Below are 7204 nucleotides of genomic sequence, written 5' to 3'. Positions count from 1 at the left end.
CCCAGTCTATGAGTTCAGGATCTATGAGGGGTAAGGGATCGTCTGGCGGGATAAAGTCTACAGTAGTGAGAGTCATGATGGATATGTTGTCAAAATTGGCATCAGTGAGGAAAAAGTCTATGATGATACCCTCTTTAAAATCCATTTCACTTGGAACCTGATCGTCCTCACTAAAATCATTGATATGTTGTGATCCAACTTCAACTGGTCTAGTCCCTGAACCTTGTCCATCATAGGGTATGGGTGTATATGTGTGGATTGTATCTACCTCAATATCTTTAGTGACATCAGAGAAAGTATCCCATTCATATTCATTTGAGTCTGTCTCAGAATCACTTTCTAAGGCTACACCACTATATCTGACAGGAATATTGTATGGCGAGAAGAGTTCGATGATAATTGATACAAGTTTTGTCGCTTGTGTTGATTTGGGTTCCGTGTTTGCTTGTACTCTTTGGATTTATTCATAAACATACTCCTCCCTTTGAATGACATGTTCTTCTTGTTGTGGTTCATATTCATCTTCTCTTTGTTTTCTAACTGTTCTTTTTGTTACTGATTTCGTATCATCTTGATCAGGTTTTGTTATTGCTTGCACGTGATGTATCTATTTATAGGAAGCTTCCTCTCTTTGAATAGTGAGTTCCTCTTGTTGTTTCTCATATTCTTCATCTTTTGGTTCTTTGTTTGTATTTTCAATTGCTTGATGTATCAGTTCTTTCCATAATTCCTTTTTATGTGTTACATTTCTTTTCCATTGGGGGTTTTGATGATGATCTTGTTTTTGTACAGGTTAATATGTTTCTCATACCCAAGTCCAGATATATCTTTGGTAAGTTGTGAATGGGGTTGAATTGGTTTTGTGATGCCTTCTTGATGTTTGCCAATAGGACCCTTTCCTTGATATCCCATTCGTTGTATGATTCTAAATCCATTGACATACCGTTTTGTGGGAATAGTGATGTTAATGGATGCTGCTCTGGTTTCTTCTTCATCTTTGTAGAGCCAATTCAAAATATCATTGTCTTTTGTTTCATCTGCTAGTGTTCCTGCTTGAATGAACATACCATCAAACTTTTTGATAGGTTGTGAATATTGTTGTTTTGAAGTTTATGGTTGTCCATGATACCTTGGTAAAATCAGCAACTTTGATAGACATAGGGATTCAAAAGAGTATTCCCCCATGCCTTTGTATTTCAACTTCATACTTATCTCAAAATCTATGGATAGAGTTTTGATTTGATCCTTTTTGTTTGATGATGTGGAAGTGAGAGCTTCCCTGTAATGGGGTACAAGAACATTTTGCACTTCTTTGAGATTATTGCAATATTGGAAAGGATTATTGTCTATTGTGATAGTAATTTCTTGTCCATTATATGGGAATTTCAGGCACTAATGATATGTGGATGGCACCACCTGCATTTCATGGATCCAAGGTAAACCCAAAAGTATGTTATAAGACAAGTCTATGTCCAAGACTTGACATAGAGCATTTCTATGAACTAGACCTACTTGAATGGGTAATACCATGAGCCCTTTTGATGATCTTTCCTCATCATCATATGCCTTGATTGTTATCTATCTCTTAGGATCAATGGCTATTTCTGAGAAACCCAATGCACAGATAAGTTTTAGAGTGCAAATATTTAGACCGGCTCCTCCATCTATTAGTACTCTTTTCACTCGATATTTATAGACTAGGACTTCGATATGGACTGGAGTATTATCTGGATTATTAAGAGAGACATCATAATGCTCTAAAAATGATAGATTGTGAGGCATAGTTAAATATCCCACCATGGCTTGGAATCGGCCAATATCCAGGTTATTTGGAATCGTGGTGTCAACAAGAGCCTTTTCCAAAATATTCTTGTGTGCGGGTGAGATCTTGAGAAGCTCTAATATGGATATGTGGGTGGGTGTCTTCTTCAATTGATCTACCAAGTTGTATTGAGTTTTTGGAGATGTTTTCATTTTTGAGGCACTCCCTTTTAAGACATATCTAGATTGGGCCCATGTAGTCACATTGACCGAGACATGTTCTGGTTTGTTTTTTATCATAATGACGTTAATATGATTGTCGGATTCTGATATGTGATTGATAACATTGTTGTATACAAGAATGATATGGGCTCGTTTTTTGTTCGAGGATGATGATGCGCCTTTGTCATAATTTGGAAAGGCTCCATGATCATTGTTGGTCTTATGACCGTCTATCGTTATGTCACCGTTATCTATCAAATATTGAACCAAGTTCTTCAACCTCAAGCAATCATTTGTGCGATGCCCTTTGTTTCTATGATATTCACAATAGTGTGTGTCATTCCACCATGATGGTTTGACTTGAGGCTCAAAATCCCTCATGTTTGGCTAATGAGTTTATTTGCCAATAGTTCTTGAAATGCCGATTCAAGGGTTTGTCCTAAAGGTGCAAACTTTCATCGATATGGTGTTGGTTTTAGGTTAGCGTTATTGTTATTCCCTTGGTTGATGTTTCCTTGATTGTTCATTCTTGGATTGTTGGTTCTTTTATTGGTATTGCTTTGAGTGTTGGTTCTTTGATTGATATTGTTTTGAGTGTTGGTTGGTGGAGTAACGCCAAATAATATTAACACGGGTTGTTTCAGTTTAACATTGTCCACTACATCATCATTAACAATATTATTATTTTTCGTCCAAAATTTGGACTTATCTAAGTTGTTATAGTAATTTTTGTTATAGGTGTTGATTGATGAGCTAGTACCTTCCTTAGAGAACTTCAAAGTTCCTTTCTTGATTGAGGCTTCTTCTACCTGGATGCCATTTTTGATCAACTTTTTAAAACTAGGTAGACATTGTAGTTTGAGTTGATAGCTCATCTCGTCATTAAGATTGTCTATGAAGATTTCCATTTTCTCTTTTTCATGTATGGTTTGGGGATATCTAGATATCAATCTTCTCCATCTTTGCAAGAACAACATGAATGTCTCATTGTTCTTTTGTTTTGTGTTGCAAAGATCAAGCATGGTAATTTTGTGTTGAATGTTATAGGAATATTGGGAAACAAATTTGTTGGCAAACTCCTCAAATGATCTGATGGGAGGTGTGACTTTTGAAAGCTATTCTATTGTTTGTCCTCCTAGGCTTCTTGGAAACAGCCTCATCATGTAAGTGTTATTATGGGCGAACTCCAAGCTCATCATGCAAAATTCCCTTACGTGATCACAAGGATCATTCTTACCATTGTATTTGTCATACTTTGGTATTTCAGAGTTAGGTGGGAATGATCCTTGTTCAAACTTTGATGAAATGAATAAGGACAAATATCCTCCAAGGAATATCACGTGGTAGTTCCTTGTTGCATGTCTTCCATTTGTTGTTGAAGTGCTTGTAGTTGTTGCATGAGTGTAGTGAGGGGATTGTTTCCAGCATTGGTATCTTGGTGGTTGGTGTCACCTTGATTATTAGTGTCATCTAGGTCATTGGTATTGGTATGATCACGTGTATTGGAACTGTGTGTTCTTGATTTTGTCCTTTTGAAGTTCTCAGTTTGTTTTGGTTGTTCCATATCAAAATCCTCAGGGATTTTGATACCTTTGCTAGATAGCAGGAGGAAGTATTTTTATTTATCAGTTTTGATGATTTTTTCAAGAAGTTTGTGTAAGTCAGGGTCTTGTTGTGCCTCCTCAATAACTTCATCTATTATTTCTTCCTCGTCTAGATTCATGTAATTTTTCCAAGTGTTAACTTCTCGACGTCCCATGCTTGATTCCGGTTCTTCTTCCCACTCAACATTTTTTTGGATCGTGTATGTGTGGGCATGACTTGATTTGACTCAATATGTGATTAGATTCTCAGGTAAGTAAGCCAAATTGATCCTTCCACCAAAGTGGATATCTTGTGATAGTTTCGACCTTTGCATGAAGGCATGTTCCTTCAAGGATTCTTTGTCAAAATCAATATTTTTACCATGGAGGTAATCGTGAAAATGATGTAAAAATGTCCTATGTTTTAGAAGGAGTTTGCAGTTGATATAGAGAAAATTTCTCCTCTTGATAAGCTCCCTAGGACTAGGTTGTCTCTTCTTCAACTTAGTCTTTTGATGAAGACTTCTTTTCAAAATACGGGGAGTGGTCATACAAATGATCAAAATGTTGATGTTGTTGGTTGATAGGGATACTTCATTTTGATACTCAAGCTTACTAGTCCTAATAGAGGCTTTATTTGATATGCCCTTATGACAAGGTACGTCAAATGATATGGATCAAGTTTCCTGATATGGAAACTAAATTTGACAAACCTAAATACCTAGCTAGGTATTGTTGTTGAGATAGTTTGGATGATAACTTGTGACCACTTGGTTTGATACTCTTCTAATCTTGTTGGATAAAAGTCTTGCCCAAAGATAGTTGAAAAGTTGATAACGACCTCAAAAGGTGCTTTGTTGGATTTGAAAATCTCCTCCACTTGTGATTCTCTTTGTTTGAACTAATTTTTGAGTTGGTTGATTGATATTTTTGCAAGATGTTTTAACATCTGTGACAAGAATACATAGCACACATGAAGACAATGGTCATCCTAATGCTAAACATTTAGTGTATGTTCTTTGAGGACGTGTTCAAATCCCCAATGTTTTCACTGGTTTGGATACAAATAAGACACTCCAATTAGACTCTATATTCAAGGATCATTGACAATACCATATCCCACAACTCGATACTCCTTCAACTCAAACAACCGTGTCACCCCTAGGGGGCACCCATTTTTTTTGCCTTTTTCTAGAAATTAACCCAAAGAGGATTGCTCCTCAATTGAGTAGTTATCTTAAGAGATGTATGGTGAGATATCTTGGGGGTGGATTCTTCCCTACCCTTGCACTATGATATTGCCAATGTATGGCAACTGACTCGAGTCAAGCTTTCTATTTCTATGGTTCGTAGTAAAGGTTTTGTTCGGCACGACAAATGATAACCTCAATTGAGAGACTTCCCAACCTTTAGAACAAAGGCTTTTCACATCACAAGGGTTCTATGGGAAGGCTATCAAATACACATTGTCGTTGGAGGGGATTTTCATCAGCATCCACATTTGATTATAGTGGGTTGGTAAACTTGGCTTTAGTCGTTTCCCACTTGGGTCGTTCCCTTCTCACTAGCCCCCTTAAGGCATTCGGGAAGGGAGGCCCTCTAAAGGTTTTAAATGCTTGAAAGTAAATAAAGCATGAAAAGAGTGGGTTTGGCTTTTTGGTCACCCAATTAAGGGGAGAGCATATACCTACCACTCAAGACAAAGCACACAAATTTATTTTTACCCTTTCAAATCAATTGTTTTCTAAGTCCTAATTGGAGATGGTGCTCCAATAAAACATGGTGTTCTTTTAGTCCCACATAGCAATGATTTTCTAAACTAGGAATTGAAAATCCTGGTCAACAAAATGAAAATCGTTGCAATAAATTAAACCATTTTGCAAAAAGGGACAAGTTGATTGTTCTTTTTAACTTGCAAATAAAGATTGATTGTGAATTTTACCTTTGCAATAAAATGAAAGATTGTTTGTTCTTTTTAGAGCCCAAATTGAGGTGTTTTTACTCCTAACTTGCAAGAAAATGAAGGTTTGATTTGTTATTCTTTTTAACCTTTGCAAGTGGTGTTCTTTTTAGAGCCCTAAAGACAAGTTTGATTTATTTTAGAGCACCAAAACAAAATTGTGAGGTTCTTTTTACCAAAAAGGAAATATGAATTATTTTTAACCAACTTAAAAGAAAGCTAGAAAGAAATGAAAAATCCTAATTTAACTCCTTCAACCTGCAAGAATTTGTTAGGAACCTGCAAGAAAAGAAGTTAGCAAAGCATAAAATCTCCTTGTGGGATTAGATAAGCCTAAATTCCAAGTTTGGGTTACAATTTTTGCCTCTGTTACAAATGCGTTACAACAGAGAACGTATGTGCTAAAATATTTCACATATGCACTATAACAGAGGACAAATGCACCACAAAGTACTTCATATGCACTAAAACAGACTACGTATGCGCTAAAATAAATTTATCAGACAGAAAGACAAGAAAATCCACAGGAAACAAATGCGCTAAGAGAATGTTTATATGCACTGTAACAGAGCACAGATGCGCTGGAACAGAGCACGGTTGCGCTAGAACAGAGCGCAGATGTGCTACTCCATACCATGTATGCATTATACAATAGTCGATGTATGCGCTAAAGATTATGTCAAATTTTGGGCCAGACTTGTGCAAAAAGGTTAACATTTTGATAAATTTAGGGGTCGAGCCCATGGTGGGTGCTAAAAATGTATGCTGAAAAGTGTGGAATCTGCAAAAGAGAATCAAACAACATCAAACACACACATGAAACATTATGTTAGAGTTAGAAATCAAAATAGAAACTAAACTAAGTTAGCTTCAAAATCGAGAACCCCAAGCATGTCTCATATTCCTCTATCTCCAAGGATCTTCAAGATTCAAGTTGGCTCTCACTTGGAAGAGCACTTGATCTTTTAGATGTCAACCTAAAGAATGATATTGAAGGATATACCAAGATCAAAATGAATGCAACTAAGATCCTAGCAAGGTGATCAAATGATATGAAAAGATGGAATGCAAGATATGACACTAAGATAGATTCCAAATTGAAAGCTTAGGTGTGCTAATTAAAATAACATGGAGATTGCTATGAAATTAATATACAATGACTATGAATTAAGCTAGAATGAAAATGGGATTAGCATGATACTATCAACATGATGAAAGCTAAATTAGCATGCAACTAAGATGATCTAAGTGCTTGAAGATGACAAATTGAGCTCCTTGATAACCTGCAAAATGACTATAAGTTTGATGTACAAGATGATGGATCCCCAAGAGTGAAGGAAGGGGCTATATTTATAGGAAAACTAGAGAAATGGATGGTTGAGATTGAGCAATTTCAACAAGGGCTAGGATGGAAAGTTATCAATCCCTGAGGGCAATTCAATCCAATCCCAAGTTGATAAATGTGACCTTGAGATGGCTTGAGAGGATGCTAAACAAGCATTAGATGCTAAGAAAGAATTAGGGATAACCTCAAGGGATGAAATCATTGGATAATGCTATTATCCGAGGGAGCATGCTATTGTCCAAGAGGTAAACTCTTGTGCAAAGTTGAAGGATGGTCAAAGGGACAACCATCATGGGCTAGGATGATGTCTTGTAAGAGGCATTAAATGCCTTT

Source organism: Cryptomeria japonica, chromosome 8, assembly GCF_030272615.1.
Source record: "Cryptomeria japonica chromosome 8, Sugi_1.0, whole genome shotgun sequence".
Taxonomy (NCBI): Eukaryota; Viridiplantae; Streptophyta; class Pinopsida; order Cupressales; family Cupressaceae; genus Cryptomeria; species Cryptomeria japonica.
Note: the sequence above shows the minus strand (reverse complement) of the source record.